The sequence below is a fragment of the Triturus cristatus genome, chromosome 4_2 (assembly GCF_964204655.1).
Source record: "Triturus cristatus chromosome 4_2, aTriCri1.1, whole genome shotgun sequence".
Classification (NCBI taxonomy): domain Eukaryota; kingdom Metazoa; phylum Chordata; class Amphibia; order Caudata; family Salamandridae; genus Triturus; species Triturus cristatus.
The window spans coordinates 873,981,063-874,003,524 of NC_140586.1; the positions used below are offsets into that span (position 1 = coordinate 873,981,063).

Here is a 22,462-nt window from a genome sequence, read left to right on the forward strand (position 1 = left end):
TCGATAAGACCTGGTTATTGTAACTGCCCTGAAACATAGTCTAAACAATCTATACCATAATAATCAAAACATAGTACTCAATAATTGACAAGAAATAATAACCAACACCGTATTCAAAAGTATGGTACTTTATCTAAAATTAGTCAAAGAAAGTAAATCAGAAATAATCATTTTCTCATAGTTACCTATTCTAGCTAAATGTCAGAACGGGTCAGGACAAGTCTCTCGGTAAAGTCTCTCAAGACATAGTCCTCTCAGCAACGATCCTCACCAACGCAGATTCGGGAAGGAAAGGCAAAATGGCAAGTGGCAAAAACCCTCTCTAGGCTAACAATTTTTATAGTGATTTAAACAAAGGAAAGATACAAAAATGTTCATTGCATCCGCTGAGTCTCCGAGCAAAGCGAGAAGGAAAGGATGTAGCTTCGTTACATTTGGAAAAATCTCCGCTCAGAAAAATCACAAAAATAAAAAGACAGAACAGGAACCAATATTTAAAAAGTATCTTCTTAACTTCCACACATTTCCTCCAATGAGCTTAGAACTCAGAGTCTTTCTTTAAAGCTCCTTTGTTTTCCAAGGCTGCCAAGGCTGTCGTCCCAAAGCATCTGGAGACATGCCCAGAACTGCTGCTGTCCTCACGGAAAGTTTTAACCAGGCAAGGACTGTGGACAGATGACTCGCATCCATATTCAGCAAGGCCTTTTCCATTTCAAACGCTCACTCGAAACCAGGCTCTAAATGTCGGCCATCTTTAACTAGGCCTCAATAGGCCACAATAGACCATCTTAATTGAAAGAGACAAAAATAACATTACCACAGCATAGTGATTAAACAGTGTTAACCCCACTAATACCCTTATGTGTATGTAATTATCTAGCCTTTGCAACATAGGAAAGCATTAATTCGAAAGCGTTTCGTGCTTTAAAATAAACAGCACTCAGCAACGTTTAAACATGTAAACATGCACGTTATTGTTAAACAGCACACATATGCGTTCCCACGTGTAATTCTCTCTTGTTTAAACATACAGGTTGATCAGTATAAAACACTTACACAAAACAAATGATTAATAATTAATAATTAATAAATTAATATGACAAATAGACAAGCCAGAGCTTCAAAAACCAATGAATTTTCAAACAGAAAACTCTGCTCTAGCAATCCCCCCTTTGGTGATTTTATCACCAAATAACCCAAAAAAAAAAAAATTAGTGAAAATTTTAGTCCCATTTTAGGAGAAATCGGAAATGTCTTTTCCTCCTTACACAACACTACACACCAGTCACTCTTTCATCATCCCTCTTTGTTTCTAAGTAGACACTCTCCCTCAATTCTTCTAATTCAATTTCTTGTGGTTCTCTTTTGAAAATCTTATTTCTCTTTTCATTATTTCTTTTAATTAATTTCTTTTTCCCTCCCCTGTTTTTACAACACAAACACACCAATCTAAGTATCAATAGAGCAACAATTATACAAGTTAAAGGAAACAATATCCCACCTATAATAGTACTACCTATTTTTGCAATAAAACTCTTAACAGCTATCACCTTATTAGCTAATTTAGTCCAGATACTTTCAGCTTCAAGTGGTACTAATTCTTCATGCAAATCAGTAATATTTTTGATATAGACCTTCAGGTCTTTGCTTTCGTCAGGAATGTAAGTGCAACAATGTTGAACTTTCAGCATTCCACAGACTCCACCCTCCTTGGCCAATAGAATATCAAGGGCAAGTCGATTTTGCATAGACATGGCACGTACGGCAATCAATTCCGTATTCACCAAAAGAAAGCCTCCAGCGGTATTTGTCGATAAGCGATCCACCACTGTTGACAGTTTCCGAATTCCATAAGCATTCAAAGAAATTCCCACTGCTGGAATTAAAGCTCCAAAAATGTCACCCACAATTTCAGACCAAGTTTCTCTCTTGAAACGCATTAGTGAATTAATATGTTCTACATCTTCTATCTTATCTATATGAAAGATCTTTGGAAAAACCAGGCCCACATAACACGTGCCATACCAATGGTCAGGCAACTTGTAATAAGCCTTGTTCCCACAAACATAGTACACTCCTGGAAAAACTGTATCTTCTCCACCTCTAAAACCCCATCCTGTTGCAATGAAGTATGTATCATGACACTCACTAGTCCCAACAAAGTATGTATCATATTGGGATTTCCTTCTTGTAATGCACAGCTTACCCTTCTGTGGTGCATCTAGAGCTAAAGTTGGACTAGCCCCATTTCTCAATTCTTTTCCCATCTCAATGTCCCAAATTGTCTCACTCACTTTATATTTCCCTGCTTTCTCATGCATGCTCAATCTCCTTTCCTCCACCATATTTAGGAAAGCTTTCTCCTCTTCTTTCAGACTGCAAGTTAAATTATTCTTAAAAATGTAATCTAATGTTAATCCTTCTTTTTCAATAAAAAATCTCACCAAACATGTTAGCTTCTTTAGCTGGATTCAGCTCTTTGTTCATTGGCAAGTGCCCAAAAATACTATCTCTGTTAGACATCTTATAATCTATTTTCCCTAACAAATAAAAAACACTACTTAATACACTACAAGAAATTCCATACGTAGCCTGGCCACATCAACCACTTGTGAATCTTTATCCTTTTTCTGAAGAACCTTCATCCATTCATTCAAATCTTCAGCTGTTATTTCAGTAGTTTTTCTCACTGGAACCACTTTCTTTTGCGCCTCTAAAATCGGCATCCCTGAACAACTAGCTTCACTAGCATCCAGTCCTTCACTACATGTGTCATGTCTGGATTGTCTCCGATCACTACTTTCTGTCCTTCTTCCTGAATCTCCTGAGGGACCAGCTGAACTTGTCATCTTATTTCCAACATATGGAATCACCAAACCTTTTTCACCTGTCCTCTGCTTGTCAAACACAGGCATAACCGGACCTATAGTTACAGGCACCGTAACAGCTTCCAGATTCTTTGTTAACTCCCTAATCTTCTCAGTCAGCTCTGTTGTAGTTCTAGCTAGTTCTCTTGTATTTCCGTCACCACCTTGATTCTCTCTCTCCCTGAAAGGATTACCACTTCTTAACTCAGGTGTCACATTTTCAATGTTACTCACTATATCTCTTATCGGAGAAACAATTGGTGTACTCTCGTCTGGTTCTGGTCTATATGGAGGTGGTCTCTTGTAAATCATGTCATTCAAGACCTCATCCTCATATTCATTAACTCCATATCTTCTCACTTCTGACTCAGGAACCCTTTCTGCTCCCCCTTCAACTGTTCTCATAGGATATAATCCCTCTGACATACTAGCATCTCGCCATCTTTTCATTCGATCATGATGAGTTTCACGATCATGTCTCCTCCCAAACATATACCTATAATGTCCTCCAGACCTCTGCTTTTCTCGCTCATGTACTTCCTCTTCCCATTCCACTAAAGCCTCAAATTGTGTCGGCCTTGGTTTTGGGTCAAGACATAACATCTTTTCCCGTAAATTTCTCAACACGGCCAAATTAAATGAACCATGTTCTGGAAATGCTAGAACACCATCCTCTTTGGTATACCTAACCCAATTCTCCAACCATATACAGGTATGATACCCATATTTCGCAGCCATGAAGGATGCAGGTGTTTTCGCTGGAGGCAACAATTCACCCTCTCTTGTCTTAACATCTTTATCCTTATCAAACCACTTTTTAATTTTTCCAAAGAATGTCTTCTTCTTTTTCTCTTCTTGGTAATACATTTTAGCGCTTACTAAAACTTTCTAATCCCTTCCGTATTATAAATATACAATACGAATTTTCAACCAATAACAGCGCGACTCACACTAACGCACCAATCCTGGAGCGTCTACGTCACTAGAATAGCTCTTCCAATCCTTGCGCGACTCTTACCAACGCACCAATCCCAGCGCGAACACTATTCTGATCCACTATCCAATCAGAGCGCGGTCTGTTTGACGTCAGCAGTCGCTGCAGTCGCCTGTCTCCTGTCTCCTGTCACTCGTCTACCCCTCCTTTACAAAATCTCTCAGTAGACTTCGTGTCAAAATTTCTACAAAATCTATTAGTTACAACATATAAACATCTCCATTGTCTGCTTCGCTAACCACAGAATAGTAAAGGGAATCTATTTCTCAAGAATCAACAACTTTCATACATCTCTTAACTGTTTCCTCTAGGACTTGTCCAAAGAGTCTTACAATCAATTAAATGTATAAGCATTCACGCACATTCATACAAGAAAAATATAGTACATACACACAGAATCCTGCTTCCCGAGAACAGCGAACAATCTGTCCCACTACAGAATTATAGCACACATCAACCAAGCAGCTTACCTCTGCCCAGTTCCTCAAACAAGCTCAGAGAATACCTATTACTTCTCCCGCGATAAGCTTTAACGGTGAACCTTACGGATCCCTGGAACTTAAGACCAGAGTTTCACAGATAACCTTCGCTACCATACACACACCTTATATACCAGAAATATATCTAATAGTAACATACAACAATGTCACTAATTCCGAACCCAGACAATGTGACGCGCAACTTCAATTGTCACACGTTTTTCCTTACAATCCCGTCTTTCCCGAGAGCAGCATATACTTCCCTCTGCCCTACTACGGAACTGCTACTAGCTCCCAAATTCCAGAAGCACTACATATAACTCAACATGACGACTCCAACATATAGTATTAGTACATATACCAACATCAATCAATAATCAATAATCAATAAGCTAATGTACAAGCAATCTAATCAGATCAAGACAATCATCAATAACCATCACAACTCTGCTACCAGGAAATTGATAGAGATCAGGGTGTATATATTATCCTCACTTCCACGGATAGAGTAATTTCACAGTTACACGCACATACACTCATCACACACTAGGGCCCATTTCACTAACATACGCTCAAATACTCTACCAGCACTGAACCTGTGGAAAGAAAACTCCTAAACACCCTGCATCTATATCGAGGTCGATAAGACCTGGTTATTGTAACTGCCCTGAAACATAGTCTAAACAATCTATACCATAATAATCAAAACATAGTACTCAATAATTGACAAGAAATAATAACCAACACCGTATTCAAAAGTATGGTACTTTATCTAAAATTAGTCAAAGAAAGTAAATCAGAAATAATCATTTTCTCATAGTTACCTATTCTAGCTAAATGTCAGAACGGGTCAGGACAAGTCTCTCGGTAAAGTCTCTCAAGACGTAGTCCTCTCAGCAACGATCCTCACCAACGCAGATTCGGGAAGGAAAGGCAAAATGGCAAGTGGCAAAAACCCTCTCTAGGCTAACAATTTTTATAGTGATTTAAACAAAGGAAAGATACAAAAATGTTCATTGCATCCGCTGAGTCTCCGAGCAAAGCGAGAAGGAAAGGATGTAGCTTCGTTACATTTGGAAAAATCTCCGCTCAGAAGAATCACAAAAATAAAAAGACAGAACAGGAACCAATATTTAAAAAGTATCTTCTTAACTTCCACACATTTCCTCCAATGAGCTCAGAACTCAGAGTCTTTCTTTAAAGCTCCTTTGTTTTCCAAGGCTGCCAAGGCTGTCGTCCCAAAGCATCTGGAGTCATGCCCAGAACTGCTGCTGTCCTCACGGAAAGTTTTAACCAGGCAAGGACTGTGGACAGATGACTCGCATCCATATTCAGCAAGGCCTTTTCCATTTCAAACGCTCACTCGAAACCAGGCTCTAAATGTCGGCCATCTTTAACTAGGCCTCAATAGGCCACAATAGACCATCTTAATTGAAAGAGACAAAAATAACATTACCACAGCATAGTGATTAAACAGTGTTAACCCCACTAATACCCTTATGTGTATGTAATTATCTAGCCTTTGCAACATAGGAAAGCATTAATTCGAAAGCGTTTCGTGCTTTAAAATAAACAGCACTCAGCAACGTTTAAACATGTAAACATGCACGTTATTGTTAAACAGCACACATATGCGTTCCCACGTGTAATTCTCTCTTGTTAAAACATACAGGTTGATCAGTATAAAACACTTACACAAAACAAATGATTAATAATTAATAATTAATAAATTAATATGACAAATAGACAAGCCAGAGCTTCAAAAACCAATGAATTTTCAAACAGAAAACTCTGCTCTAGCAGACGCACCATGCTGGTAATGGTTGACTCCTTCTCTAAGTTCCCTGTTGTGGAGGTGGTGGCGTCGACGGCGTTCACACACGTCAAGAGAGTTGTGGACAAGACATTCGCACTGATGGGTCTGCCCAAGGAGATCAGATCAGACAATGGGCCCCCGTTCCAGGGCCGGGAAATTCAAGAATACCTAGAAAGTAAAGCGATTCATCACCGGAAGATCACCCCGTTGTGGCCTCAAGCAAATGAGGAGGTAGAGCACCTGATGCGAACGCTCAACCGAGCACTGCGCATTACCGTAGACCAAGGAGAAGATGCAGAAGCGGCACTGGACCAAATCCTCGGTGCCTATCGACAGACACCCCACAGCACCACCAAATGCGCCCATCTCACCTACTTTTCAAGTGGCCCCCGCGGGATAACATCCCGTCAGACCCAATGTGGGAGCCCCCGGAACGGGACAACGAAGCAGTTCAGGCAAGAAGGGCAATGACCAACCTCAAGGCCAGTGAGGCCCGCCGGGCACAAGAGCCACAGCTAAAAGTAGGGGATCGAGTAGTAGTCAAGGACAGGCATCCAGGCTGGAGGTTCAGGACACCCTATGAACCCGAAGGGTGGACAGTGGTCGGCATTCAAGGGACCATGGTCAGCGCCCGACGCGGGCAACAGTCCATCACAAGGAATGTGTCTAGCTTCAAGAAGATCTGCGATCAAGGCCCTAGCCAAGAAGAGTCTGAATCTCCCGAGAACACCCCAAGTTTCTCCCCACCTGGTTCACCGGGGATGTTGGGTCCCTCGAAGAGGAGCTCGCAAGTGGCGATCGACGACGCTGTCCCCGAGGCTGGTCGCCTCTGTGAGGACGAAGTGACCGGGGCACTCCCAAACACTCCATCGGGTGCAGCGGGTAATTCCAGCTCCCGGAGCCAGAAGTATGGTCTATTGCCAAACCCTGCACCAAGTCAAAGACTGAAAGACTTTGTGTGCACCTCTCCCTGAATCCGAAGGACCTGATGGTCAAGTACTAAAAGAAAGGAGGGATGTAGAGAGCCACCCGGGCTCTTCCCTACAATGTATCCCACTACACGCATCCATACACCCCTCAGGCCGGGCTCGACCCGAGGGGATAAATAAATGGCAGGAGACTGCTCGGGGTCTTCCGGCCAATATCGTAATCATGGTGTGGTGTACCTTTATTTGAGCGCTGTCACGGCCTGCTTTCCACGTGGCCCTGCCGCGCTACATTCTTGACATAGTCAGCTCCCCCTCCCTTTCCGGGGCGCCAAGTGGTGGAAAGCGGGTCCTGATAAAGGGGTCCCAAATCCAATGCTCATGCAGCTATGTGCAGGAACTACGATGTCCTGAGGCAGCTCTTTACCCTGATTCCCTTTCCCTTTGGCGCAGGCTTGATCTGGTGAAGCTGGAGGTCGAAGGCAGCCTTAGGGTCTCATTACCAAGGGGCCGAGCTGGACTATCCGCCCTCCCACTCCCCGACAGGCAGCCTGGCCCCGGACAAGCCAGGGTGACGCATGTCCAGCGCCTTGAAGGTACTGGGTTTCTAGCCTGACCTATTGGAAGACTTCAGTGGAGGATAAACCTACACTTGATCTTAGACGAAAGGCCGAGAAGCGATAAGAAATGATATTCTTTTCCTCTTGTCAGGGCATCGTTTCTGGTTAAGATACATCAATTGTCACCTTCCACAACATCCTATTTATTCATCAGTCGTTGGTAGCAAACTTGGCAACAAGTGCGCAAGCCATCCCATTGACCTTTTACCTGTGAAGGGAAAAGGTCACATTAGTCAAATACATACAGTAAATAACTACATTTACTCCACCTGTCTTCATCAGCCTTCTCCTCTCCCCTGTCGCCAACCGGTTCCTGGGTTAAAGAAAAAAGAAAAAAATAGGTTAGTGGCTCCTCCAGACCCCCCCCCGGTGCAAGGGTACAAGGGGACCGCTGTGGGTCCTCAATCGTCGTCTTCATCTAATCCATCCAGTGCAGCGTAGTCACGCAGGAGGTTGTGGATCATCTTATGGCACACCAGGGTCGATCTCTCCTTCTTACCTACTACCATGCGATTTCTGGAAAACAGAAGAACATTTTAAAAATAGCACAGGAGCCTCCAGCAGCCCTGGAGGTCGCCTAGTGCGTGTGTCCCTGGGAACAAACCATACATCACAGAGTCCGCGGTGATGCATGCAGTAAGTATCCAGGCCCTAAGCTCCGTGCCTAGGGTCTTCAGCAGGTCCTGTGTGTTCGTGCAGTCCCAGAAGAGATAGTATATCGTCTAGTCCACGGTGCACCCTCTCGGGTAGGATGTGTATCGGTTGAGTCCTCTTGCGTGAATGAAGGCTCTCACTGGAAGTCCTCTTTGGATGGCCATCAGGGCGATGTCTTTGTGCTGGTTCGTCAGGCGCTTGAATGGGATGTTTCCCACACGTGGTCCGCTGTGGCTGAGGGGAGGGCGCTGATCGGCTCGCTGATGTCCCTTGCTCGTATCTGGCATTTGACAAGCTTTGGGGTCCATGTGGCGGGGCTGGCTGCCTTCAAACACAACTCCTTTATGAACTTCTTCCCTTCTTTGTAGAACCATGGTGTCTCCCAGTTGTACGGGACAGCACTCACCCACTCTGCCCATCCGAGCCGCCTCCACGTTGGCAACAGGTAGAAGCGTGCCATCAGAAACCTGACATGGCTCTCATCTGCGGTCCTCAGGGTGTGCCTCACGCAGTGGCACATGAAGATTCCCCTCAGGATGGTGGCGATGTCTGGCACTCCTTTGCCTCCCTTGTCGTGGGTCTTGAACATCACTGCCCTCTTCACTCTGTCCATCTTCAAGCTCCAGATGAAGTAGCAGATCATTCTCTTGATGGCCTTGGCCGTTCTGGTCTGCACCGGCTACACTTGAACGACGAACTAGAGCACTGGCAGGGTCTCGTTCCGCAGGACCAAAGACTTCCCTTCGATCAGCAGCTTCCGGAGGCTCCAGAGTCCCAGCTTCTGCCTCGTCTTCACCAGTCTTACTTCCCACGTCTTCTACGCTGCACCGTGTCCGCCGAACCAGACTCCATTTATCTTCAGGAAGTCCTGTTTGATAGGGAATGGGAGTGGGTCTCGGGTGGGGGTCCAGTGTCCGAAGAGTAGGCTTTATGACTTGGCTCTGTTGATCTTTGCTCCTGACGCTTTCCCAAACACTATACAAGTCCTCTCCAGCTCTTTCACAGATGGTGCGTCCGCACAGAAGACTGAGATGTCGTCCATGTAGAGAGAGCACCTCACTTCTCCCTGACTTCTGCTTCCTGGTGCCTTCACTCCTCTGATGTTCTTGTTTTGCCCGATGCATTCGGCAAGGAGCTCAATCACGCAGATGAACAGAAGGAGGGAGAGCGGCCATCCCTGCCTCACCACCGACAGGATGGGGAACGGGTCGGTTCTCCAGCCATTTACCAAAGCCTTGCTGGAGATGTCTCTATACATTGTGGTTACCAAGTCAAAGAAGAAGTCTCCCAGTCCCAGTGCTCTGAGTGTTCGGACCATGAACTCATGGGAAACGCGGTCGAAACGCCTTTTCCTGGTCCAGGCTGACCAAGGCCGTCTGGACCTTGCGGCCCTTGACGTACTTGATCGTGTCCCGAACCAGGGCCAGACTGTCCGCGATTTGTCGACCCAGTATCCCATAGGAATGGTCAGGGTGAACTATCTTCACTATCACTTTCTTTAGGCGGTCGGCCATCACCTTTGCGAGAATCTTGTAGTCCACATTGAGGACAGAGATGAGCAGATACGAACATGTGTCCCTGGGAACAGTCCATGCATTTCGAAGTACGCGGTGATGCAGGTCGTAGGTATCCAGGCCCTCAGCTCCGTGCCTACCGTCTTCAGCATGATGAGCCATCTCGTCCATGGTGCACCCTCGTGACATGGCTACTGGGCCTTAGGGTGCTCTTCACGCAGTGGGACGTCTGGCACTGCCTTGCCTCCTTGTCCTGGGTCTTGAACATCTCCACCTTCTTACATTACATTGAGAAGTTTCATTGCTTGACGTATTCCAGCCCTGAAAAATTATAGGGTGACATTAAATCCGAAGATGAAACACGTGTTGACTTGAACAAGACGTTGAGATTATTTTCTTGGACACTTTTTGTATGTGCTCAGGTCTTGGATTTATGTCATGCAGCAGTGTTTGGTGACGCGCTACTTGTTTGCTTTGGAGGAGCATGAGCTCTAGCGGCAAGAAGGAGCATTGCATCTCTCGCTCCTTCAACGAGGCGCTCGTCAGTCCTTACCTATAGCGCCTCGAGCTCCGCTTCCTCGACTTCAGACGTTCACCCTCTGGTCTATTTTTATCTAGTGTTGCCCAAAACTGGGAAACTGGTGCTGACAGCTTCCTGAGCAAAGCTGATTTAACCCCACAACATCAAGGTTCCCAAACACTTCTGCTCCCCAGAAATCACAGGTGGGATCAAACGGTGCAGAGCGCCAAGACTTGGCCCGTATTTATATAAAATTCCCGCAATGCAGGGTCACCTTACTGCGCTGCATGAAAGAGCAGGAGTGCACCATAGGGCTTATTTACTATAATTTATGGCGCATTCCGGCCCTTTTCTAGTGCCAACACTGAACCTGCGTGCCTGCTGCTGCATGCGGGATGGGAGGGGGCGCCCTCCTGCACAACAATTCGAGGCTCCGCCTCTGTCACTCTGCAGCAGAATGCCACTCGTTGAGATTTAACACAACAAAGGAAATGTAAAGATAATTTCCCTCTTACATCATAGCATTTTTTATGTAAAGATCTCCACTTCGTTTCTTTCAGTTTTCTTATTTACTTCATTTTATGGTGGATCCTGCCTTTGCTGGCAATCTTCAATAATCAAACTACTGGCGTTTATCATCGCCACACGAAGTGCAATGAACGGAACCACAATCTGGAAAATAAATACAACTATGAATCAGTGGACAGATAATCCCTCTTGTCTGGTGGTATCATGAATATCACTTATGAAAATGACAGCCCCTTTCAAAATCTTATTCAAGGTTTCAAATATAATGCTATCTTAGCAAAGCACACGTTAATGTTTTTCTCATTCAGTTGTAGAACTTTCTATATATGTAAATTTACAATAAATCAATGACCCAAAAGAGTAACTAATCACACGTTGCTTTCCTTCAGACTCACTTTTATTGCAAGCAGGTCATTTGAGACAAGCTTTTATTTCCTTAAAGTAGATCTCGCACAATACCGAGATCCTTCAAAAATTGTTGAAATAACAGCTTATCATCGTCACACTAAGTCCAATGAACAGCGGTAGTCTTATGTACTGAACTATCAGCCCTAAAAAAAGCCCTGCCTTTTAGTATGAAAGATATCACATATGAGAATTAGAGTCACTGTAAAATTCTTCTTCAAAGTTTAAACTGCTGTTTTAGCAAACCATATATACATGTAAACGTATTTCTTATTCTCAGTGCTAAAAAAGACAAATTTACCCGTGACAATAAAACGGAAGTGAGTGTGGCGTTGTAGTGGCTTCTGGGTATGTAAATAATCCCCCCCTTCATTAAAAAAACAACCAGTTTGTCTCTTTCAGGCAGACTTCCCTCTAGTGACAGAGGATGGTACTGCACCTGAAGCTTCCTGGACAGTTCAATCCACCTCCCTCGCGCGCTCTCTCATTCTCTTTCACACACGCAGGCACACAAAAAACAAGCATTTGCAATCGGTCTCACAATTGCGAGATTTTGAGCTATTGGCTTTGTAAATGACAATGACTTTTATAATATTAAAAGTCATTGTCATTTACAATAGGTCAAAGTTTGGCAAAAGCGAGGCCTATTGTATTGCAGAGCGCGGTGTCCCTGAAGCGCGCAAATAACAGACGCCCTTTGAGGTTTCTCAGGAGCTTTATTCTCTACTTCTTATCTCTACCTCGTCCCTACTCTAACTGCCCTTTCTCCCCGTGACTCCTCCCCTTCCTCTGACCTCTTGGATCCGCCCTCCTTAGCCACTAGACTGCTGGCTATCTTACATCTCCCCTTTTCTTCATAAAATAACAGAGCAACAGTGCTCTAGTCCATCTCTTCGATGAGTCTCCTGGGTGGCCGGATCTCCCGACGTGGCCGCAGTGACGGGGTCCCGGTGGACGCACTCGCCACTGGCTCACTTTGCTGACCTTGGTCCCCAGCAGTGATAAGGTCATGTTCTTCACCTGCCGGTGAGAGAGTCATGTCTTTCCCTGATCCGTTTGTGTCCTGCAGACACTTCTTGAAATGGGAAACATTTCTTGTTATTCTGCGGTGCTCAGATTCTGCGGTCAACATGGTGCCCTTCTGGCGGGTAACCACCAGTGGTTCATCACGGAACCGGGAGTCAGTTTTCTTCCGCTGTTCTTGTTTGACGAGAACAAGATCCCCTTCATGCAAAGACGGAGACCTCGCCCTTCGTTTTGCATCAGCATACGATTTCATTTTGTCTTTATGGCGCTTGTCCGTCGCTACCATTTCCTGATGGAGGAGGCCTGGTGATACAGCTTGCAAAGCGCCTTCCCATGTTGGGATGCGGTTCCTCATTGGGCGCCCTAGCATGAGGGTGGCAGGGCATTGTCCAGTAGTCGAGTGTGGTGTTGTCCTGTATGCTCTGAGAACTTCCGTCAGAGCAGCCTGGAGTTCTTTCTTCTCGGCGGATGCCTGCTGAAATGTCCTTTTAATCGTGGCCATGAACCTCTCAACAGTGCCATTTGCTTGGGGCCAGAGCGGCGTGACTTTCCGATGTTTGAAGTCCATGTGCTTTGCAAAAGCGCTGAATTCCTGTCCATTGAACGGGGGCCCATTGTCTGTTTTGACCTCTCTGGGGACACCCCATGTTGCAAATACATCGTCTAGTACTTTTAGAGTACAAGAGGCGCTGGTAGATGAAATCATTTGAGCTATGGGAAAACGCGAGTATTCATCAATTATGACGATCACATATTGGCCAGACTGCAGTGGCCCATAGAAGTCCATGGCGATCTCTTGCCATACTCCGCTGGGTAAGGTGGTCATTTGCAGCGGTGCCGGTGGATTGCATTGGCTCGTTAACTGACAGAGATGACAGTCTTTTAGCGTGGATTCTACCATCTGATCCAGGAAAGGGAACCAGACACGTTCCCTTAAGGCTCTCTTCGTGGACATCACCCCTCTATGTCCTTCATGAGCCAAGTCGATGACTCCCTGTCGCAGCTGCCTGGGGATGACGAGTCGGTGACTTCTTAGAATGATTCCTTCCGTGGTGACTGAGAGTTCCTCACATACATGCCGGAATGCCTGTATCTCCTTCCGGATGGTCGCATCGGCGTCTTCCTCTGGTGTCATGTGTCTCCATTTATTCATGCGGATCCGGTGTACCACTGATTGCAGAATGTCGTCCTGAGCAGTGGCCTCCCGAATGGCTTCCATGGGGATGGCCGGTGGCAGTGCTCGATCAGTCACGAAGTGAATATATTCCTCGGCAATCGATGGACTCGATTCCACAGATGGTTGAGGGTGACGAGACATATAGTCAGCCGGGTTCTCCGCCTTCCCTGGTCTATGAATAATTGTGAACGTGTACTCCTGAAGCCGGAGACCTCATCTCTCAATTCTCGGCGGCATCTTGGACTTGGGGTTGCCGTATATGGTGAGAAGCGCCTGATGATCCGTAATCAGGGTGAAGTGCTTGCCATAAATGAAAACGTGGAAATGTTCGCACGCCCACACTACAGCAAGACTTTCCTTCTCCGGCTGTGAGTACTTCTTCTCAGGATCCGACAGGCTGCGGCTGGCATATGCAACGATCCTCCTCTGGTCAGCGTCGTCATCATATTGGGCCAGAATGGCACCCAAACCAACAGGGCTGGCATCGACAGTGATTTCTGTTTTCCGTCGTGGATTGAAATAGGACAGGCTGTCGGCCGACTCCACCGCCTGTTTTATCTCCTTGAACGCCCTCTCACACTCAGGTGTCCAGTCAAACGGCTGACCGAGCTTGGTCAGGACTCGAAGTGGGTGACTGATGGTTGCGTAGTCCCGGATGTAGCGGGCACAATAGCTGGCCATTCCTAGAAAGGAACGCAAATCATTGACGTCCTGCGGGCTGTTGGTGTTATTCAATGTCGCAATCTTATCCGGGTCAGGCTTCATGCCCTCATCAGAGAAGATATGACCGAAGAACTTCAGGGTGGCCTTGTGAAATTCACACTTCTCTTTGTTCAGCGTCAGATTTGCGCCCAGCAGGGCATGGCAAACACGATCAAGAGCGATGTCATGCTCAGTCACGTCCGTTCCATAGACCAGGATGTCATCGCTGTAGTTCAGCGTGTTCGGAATGTGGTGGATGACTTGGCGGATAGCTTCCTGAAAAATCTCCGCAGCGGACGAGACACCAAAGCTCAGCCGTTTGTACCGGAACAGCCCTAGGTGCGTGGCAAATGTGGTGATGTAGCGAGACTTGACATTCAGTTCCAACTGGTGATAACCTTTATTCAGGTCCAGCTTTGAAAACACCCTTGCGCCATTTAGAGCAGCGATCATATCGCTCAGGTGAGGTCCGGGGTGTCGTTCACGTTCAATTGCGGTATTTGGCAATCGCATGTCGACGCACAATCTCACTTTGTTGGGGGTCCCTTTTTTCGGCACGATGACCACTGGGGATACCCATGGCGTCGGTCCCTCAGTGCGCTCGATGATGTCTGCTGCGAGCAGGTCCTGAAGTTCCTCTTCAACCGCCTGTTGTAGATGATAGGGAACCCGTCGCGGGTGCTGCGCAACAGGCTTGACTTGTTCATTGATGTGCAGCCGAACCTGGCAACCTCTCAGCTTGCCCAGACCCTGAAAGAGTTCAGGAAACTTGGTGATGTAGTCCTGTGTGTTGTTGATATTGAAAAGAATCTCCACCAAACAAAGTCGTTCGGCCGTGGGGAGGCTGAGGAGGCAGTCAGCCTCAGGCCCTTCGATGACGTGTATGACCGCCTGTATGGTAATGGTGCCGTGCGTGAGTGTTGTGTGAAATTTGCCCAGGCAAGGAAGTGGTTTGTCAGACATCCACGTGAACACGCGGACCGGTGCAAACGTCAGTGGAGGCTTCGGGACCATTTTGTCGTGCTCTGTAACTGGAATGTAGTTCAGTGACGCACCGCTATCCATGACAAATTTAGTGTTGTGATTCCCCACCTTGATGTCTAGTCGCGGATATTTCTTCAGCTGATCGGGATCTGCAATCATGTTCAGATACTCCACTGTGTATGCGGAGTCTCGGGAGGATGATGAGGAGCTCGAGTCCCGGGACGGAGATCGTCGATCCCAACACGACCGGCGTGATTCCCGGCTGGAGTGAGATGAACCGGGGGACCGCACAGTGACTCCTTGAACAGCCCGTATGTGATGTTTTCGGGTGCCTGATCGGGACGACCTCGTCTGCTCGCTCCGCTTGTTTCGGTGATAGTCCCCACACATTGCCTCAAAGTGATTTGACCGCCCACATTTCCTGCACCGCTGACCCATGGCCGGACAGGTGCCCACATGAGGATAGTCACGACCACACCGGTAACACCGCTTAATCCTTTCAGTCTTCCTGTCTCTTCGCCGGGCGTCCCGTCTTCCATACTCCGGACGCCGTTGGTGAGACGATGTGCTGGACCTCCAGTTGTTCTCGGGGGAGTATTTCCTTCTGTCACTCGGGCGTGCCTGAACACGATGCGCTTGCTCATGGCTGACAACGTGACCTGTTTCAATGGTGGCAGCGTGTTCCTCCGCCTGATCGTAGATGCGAGTCATCTCTTCAATCTCTTCTAGATCATGAGGCTTCCTCAATAGCCGTCGCCGAAGTGTCTCTGAGTGGCAACCTGTAATAATTTGCGATTTGATGGCCGCCTCCGGCGAGAACCTTTCGAACTCGCAGTATCTCGACAGCCGTCGCAGTCTCATGATGAACGCACACATCGCCTCCTCCTTTCCTTGGCGTGCTTGATGGAATGCATGGCGCTCGTAATCGACATTTCGTTTGTGAAGGAATTTTTTGTTCAGTGCGTTCCGCACATCGTCATATGTCCCTGTTTCAGCCGACGGGAGGTCCTTTATTATTCTGCTTATTTCTCGGCCTGCGAGATTGCGAAGGGCAATGAGCTTCTCTTCGTCTTCCGTCACCTTGGATCCCTCAATGTAGTCCTCGAAATCCTCTAACCACTCCTGCCACTTGGGGCCCATGCTCCCTCCTGTGGTCACAGTCAGGTATTCCGGGGCTCGCAGGTGCGATCCTCCCACAGCCAGGGGCTTCCGTCGTGGTGATGTTGCCATTTCCTCGACGTCTTTCTCCTACCTCCTTGATGAATCTCGTTTTGTGCTGTGTTCTCGCCAATGCTTGTTTGTTTATTCGTGCCAACGCTTCTTTATTTCGTTTTTATCAGTGTTCGTTAGTTTGCATTTACCAGTGCTTGCTTGCTCTTGTCAATGCTTGTTTGCATGTGCTTACTTGCTCTTGCCAATGCTTGTTTGCATTTACCAGTGCTTACTTGCTCTTGCTTTTTGCTGGGTGCCTGACTTCAAGATGGCCGCTCTTCAATATTCAAGGGAGTGTCCCGAAAGCTGCCTGATTTCAAGATGGCCGCCGTCCCTGCACACACGCGCGAGGCTCTCTCCCGGCTCATTCAGTCCACTACAAGTTGGACTCACCGGCGGGCATCTTCAGGGGTGGCACCCTCCAGTCCCTGCTCATTCACGGCGGCGACAGCTACCAGGTGAGGTCGGGGTGGGCTCCCGCCTTGTTCTGCAGCTTCCCGCTCTTCTTGCGCGCCGACCCTGCCAAAGCTCACGCATCGGGCGTGAGATTAGCCGGCAGCGAGGGATTTTCAGTCTTCGTTTTTAGCGCGCTCAACAGCGCTTGCAGGCAGGCTTTTGGAGACGGCGTCTCCAGCGTCAGGCACCTTCTTCTTCACTCTGGGGGCACGAGGCAGGGTCGGGGTAGGCTCCCGACTTCTGTAGTCACTGGTGGCATCCAGAGGTGCTCAATCGCCTCAGGCAGGTCCGGTTCTTCACCACGCTCCAGGGCTCTGTGACTGGTGTGGGCTTGCTCATCCCACCCTCGTCGCCAGTTGTAGCATCGTGCTACAAATAATAACAGACGCCCTTTGAGGTTTCTCAGGAGCTTTATTCTCTACTTCTTATCTCTACCTCGTCCCTACTCTAACTGCCCTTTCTCCCCGTGACTCCTCCCCTTCCTCTGACCTCTTGGATCCGCCCTCCTTAGCCACTAGACTGCTGGCTATCTTACACTGCGCTCAGATATTCAAGTTTTATTTAAAAAAAGGAACGAAGACACAAGGAAGGTGGACACACTGATAGAGGCACACAGAGATGGGCACTCAGGCAGACACAACGAAGGCAGACACCAGGCTGTAGAGACACTCACGGATGGGCACACACAGGCATGCAATGACAGATAGACGCAGGGATACAGACACACCCACTGACTAATGGCAAACAGGCATGCACACACAGAGACAAACACACCGAGTCTGATACATGGATGGAAACAGGCATAAAATGACAGAGAGAGACACAAATATAGACACACATACACCCACAATTGGGAACACCGATATACACTGCTTGACAGACACACACTGACAGATGGCATACAGTCAGACACCCACTTACAGCCGGGCACAGAGGCATTCAATGAGAGGCAGATACATGGATAGGAACACACCCACACCTCCAAGGATGGGCACACAGACAAACATAATAAACAAACATTTACAATTCAATAAGTGTCGCGTTTTCAATGCCATTTTATTTATCGATTTAGAATAACAACACATTGTAATTGCGAAACCAATCACATTGCAAATGCTTGATTATTTAAGTCCAGCAAAAGCTGTGGGACCTGCATCCTCCTACACTTGTTTTCATTACATTAACTTTCTTTACGACAGTTGGAAATCTTTCAAAAATACCATAAACTGCCGTTTATAGTTGACACACGCAGTACAACGAACCAGGGCAGGTGAAGATACGATGAATTTCATATGAAAATTACAGTAACTTTCCAAATCTTACTAAGGATTTGCTAACTTAGCAAAACAGAAATACATTTGAACATATTTCTCATTTTTAGTACTAAAAAAATACTGTTTTACACGTGACAATAAAACGGAAGTGAGTGTGGCGTTGTAGTGGCTTCTGGGTATGAAAATAGCCCCCCCCTTAAAAAAGAAAAAAAAAACAGCTTGTCTCTTTCAGACAGACTTCCCTCTAGTGACAGAGGATGGTACTGCACCTGAAGCTTCCTGGACAGTTCAATCCCCCTCCCTCGCGCGCTCTCTCATTCTCTTTCACACACAAAAAACAAGCATTTGCAATGCAATAGGTCTCGCGTTTACGCGAGTTTAAGCTATTGGCATTGTAAATGACAATGCCTTTTATTTATGTTTTAAAAACGTAAACAAAAATAAAAGGCATTGTAATTTGCAATGTCAATAGCTCAAACCCGCGTAAATGCGAGACCTATTGCATTGCAAATGCTTGTTATTGGGAGGAACGGGGAGAATAAGTGATTTGCCCAGAATCACAGGATGTGTAGTTGCTGGAGCAGAGTTTTCTGTTGAAAATTTATCGAGTTTTAAGCTTCAGTTTCGTTTATATGTTTTGACTAAAATTATTAATTTAAAATCATTAATTCATAGTTTGTTTTGTTGAAGTCGGACTAACCAACATTACTAATGAGAGAAAAACTACACGTGGGAATGTATATATGTTGCTTAATAATAATGTGCGGTTTTAATTAAATGAATGTTGCAAAGTGCTATTTGTTTAAAGCACAAAATGCTTTTGAAATAACGTGTACTAATGCTTTATTGTGTCGCAGAAGGCTAGATAATTACAAACACATAAGGGTATTAGTGGGGATTAACACTGTTTAATCATTATGCTGTGGTAACGTTGTTTGTGTCTCTTTTAATTAAGATGGTCTGTTTTGGCCTAAACAAGATGGCTGCCATTTACAGCCTGCGCTCGAGTGAATGAATTTTGATGGGAGGCCTTGCTGAATATGGTCGAGAGTCACCTGACCACAGCCTTTGCCTGGTTAGAAAATCTTCCGTGAGGACAGCAGCTCTGGGAACGATTCCAGCTGGCCTTGGACAAGGATAAAGCACAATGAACATTGTTCAGTCTGCGGTGACTTTGCTAAGATATCAAGGAAGAACATTTACGAAAGATACATTTGCAAACTCGAGTTTCCTTCTTCCGTCTTTTTATTTTTGTGATTTTTCCTGAGCGGAGGTTTTCTAAATGTAACCGAAAGACTTCCTTTCCTGCTCGCTCTGCTCAGCGGCTCAACGGATATTCAACATTTGTTTGTTACTTTTTGTTTGTTATTTTTCCTATAAAATATTAGACTAGAGAGGGTCCGTGTTCATTGCTGTTCTTCGCAGTTCATTGCGTTCACTGCGTCCCTTGCTGTTCCATTGCATTTTGGACTTCTTCCTGAACCAATGCTGAGGACGGCAGCTCGAGAGACTTTACCGAGAGACCTGTCCTGACCCTTTAGCTAGAATAGGTAACTATGAGAATGACAATTTTGCTAATGATTGACTTTTCATTTGAATTAATTTAGATAAACAAGCATTGTTTGAATTTCAGTGTCGGGTGTTTATTTCTTGTCATTTATTGAGTTTCAAATGTATTTCCTGTGTTTAAAATCATGACTCAAGGCAATATCATTCAGGTCGCATTGACCTCATTGTAGATGCAGATTAGCTCTCCTATATTCAGTGTGGATAGAGTAATAGTGTGAATTTAGTGTAATGGGCCCTAGCGTATGATGTGTGTTTGTGCGTGTGACTGTAGGTTTACTCTGTCCGTGGAAGCAGGGAGATTTTATATGCGCCGATCTGCAGCAGTTTCCTGGTAGCAGTATGATGCTTTGATTATTGTCTTGATCAGATTAGATTGCTCGTACATTGGCTTTTGATTCATTGATTTATTGATTGATGTTGGAATATGTACTAATACTATATGTTGAAGTCGTCGTGTTGAGTTTTATGTAGTGCTTCTGGAACTTGGAAGCTGGTGACAGTTCCGTAGTAGGGCAGAGGGAAGTGTATGTTGCTCTCGGGAAAAACGGGATTGTTGGAATTACCTGTATGTATGCAGGAAAAACGTGTGGCAATTGAAATTGCGCGTCACATTGTCTGGGTTCGGAATTAGTGACATCGACGTGTGTTACTACTAGAGATATTTCGGTATAAAAGGAGTGCGTATGGTAGCGAAGGTTATCTGTGAAACTCTGGTCTTAAGTCCCAGGGATCCGTAAGGTTCACCGTTAAAGCTTATTACGGGAGGAGTAATAGGTATTCACTGAGCTTGTCTGAAGGACTGGGCAGAGGTAAGCGCTGCTTGGTTAACGTGTGTTATAATTCTGTAGTGGGACAGACTGTTTGCTGTTCTCGGGAAAGGCAGGATTCTGTGTGCCGGTGCTACATTTTCTGGTGTGAAAGTGCGTGCATTTAGTTGATTGTAAGACTCTTTGGAGCAGTCCTAGAGGAAACAGTTAATGGATGCATGTTAGAAGGGCAGAGTAGGGGATGTGTTACTGTGTCAACGAGAGTAATAATTCCGTAGTGGAGCAGAGGTAAGCGCTGTTCTAGAGAGAAGCGAGATTCTTGTGAGAAAGATTTCCTTTACTATTCTGTGGTTAGCGAAGCAGACAATGGAGATGTTTATATGTTGTAACTAATAGATTTTGATAGATTTTGTGGATTCTGAAACGAAGTCTACTAAGAAGGCTTTGTAAAGGAGGGGTAGACGAGTGACAGGAGACAGAGCAGAAGCGACTGCAGCGACTGCTGACGTCACACAGACCGCGCTCTGATTGGATAGTGGATCAGAACAGTGCTCGCGTTAGGATTGGTGCGTTGGTCTGAGCCGCGCAGGGATTGGAAGGAGTACAGGGTGACGTAGACGCTCCGGGATTGGTGCGTTGGTGTGAGTCGCGCTGTTATTGGACAAAAGATCCGCAACTGTACGGAAGAGACTAGAGAATACTGGTAAACATTAAAATGTATTACCAACCGGAGGAAAAGAAGAAAAAATCCTTGTTCGGTAAAATAAAAAGGTGGTTCGACAAGGATAAAAATATAATAACCAGAGAGGGTGAATTGCTACCTCCGACGAGAACTCCTGCATCCTTCATGGTTGCGAAATATGGGTATCATACCTGTATTTGGTTAGATAACTGGGCTAAGTATACTAAAGAAGACGGTGTTTTAGCATTCCCGGAACATGGTTCATTTAATTTGGCCGTGTTGAGAAATCTACGGGAGAAAATGATGTGTCTAGAGCCTAGACCAAGGCCGACACAGTTCTAGGCGTTGGTGGAATGGGAAGATGAGGTGCATGAGCGAGAAAAGCAGAGGAGTGGAGGCAATTATAGGTACTTTTTTGGAAGGAAACATGATCGTGAAACTCATCATGATCGAATGAGGAGATGGCGAGATGCTAGTATGTCAGAGGGATTATATCCTATGAGGACAGTTGAAGAGAAGGAAGAAAGGAGGGCTACAGAAAGGGTGCCTGATGCAGAAGTGAGAAGGTATGGAGCTAATGATTATCAGGATGAGGTCTTGGATGACATGATTTACAAGAGACCACCACCGTATAGACGAGAACCAGAAGAGAGTACGCCAGCTGCTACTCCTGTGAGAGATACTTTGCGGATTATTAAAACTGAGGTTGTGACACCTGATCTGAAAAGTGGTAGCTCTTTCATGGAAAGGGAGAGAGAGCGAGAGAGAGAGCATCGAGTCAGTGACGAGAAAACAAGAGAATTAGCCAGAACCACAACTGAGCTGACTGAGAAAATTAGGGAACTAACGAAAAATCTTGAAGCAGTGACGGTACCTGTAACTATTGGTCCGGTTGTGCCTATTTTTGATAAACAAAGAATGGGTGAAAATGGTTTGACAGTTCCTTATGTTGGAAATGGTCTGGTTGGTACTTGCTCTTTGGAGGAATCAGGAACGAGAACAGGAGGAAATAATTTGAGACAGTTAGATACCTGTTGTGGAGGATTAGATGTACAGCCTAATTCAGGAATGAATACTGGTTGTTTGGGAGGAACGATTTTGGAACCACAGAGGATGACAGAACAAGAGGGTGCAGTGAAAAAATCTACTGAAATAACAGCTGAAGATTTGAATGATTGGTTGAAGGTTCTTCAAAAGAAAGATAAAGATTCACAAGCAATTGATGTAGCTAGGTTGCGCATGGAATTAGAGGAGCTTATTGCAGGGACAATTCCTACAGATATACTCAAA

General features: G+C 45.8%; 1 long non-coding RNA gene across 2 annotated transcripts in view; it reads left to right on the plus strand.

Moving 5' to 3' along the window:
- LOC146835297 (uncharacterized) overlaps positions 1–19,757 on the plus strand; it is a 207,253-nt gene extending 187,496 nt beyond the window's left edge. For both annotated transcript variants that reach the window (XR_014960407.1, XR_014960406.1), the window contains exon 3: positions 19,110–19,757. This is a non-coding gene — a long non-coding RNA (uncharacterized LOC146835297). The remainder of the gene's footprint in view (positions 1–19,109) is intronic.
- The last annotated feature ends 2,705 nt before the right edge of the window (positions 19,758–22,462 follow it).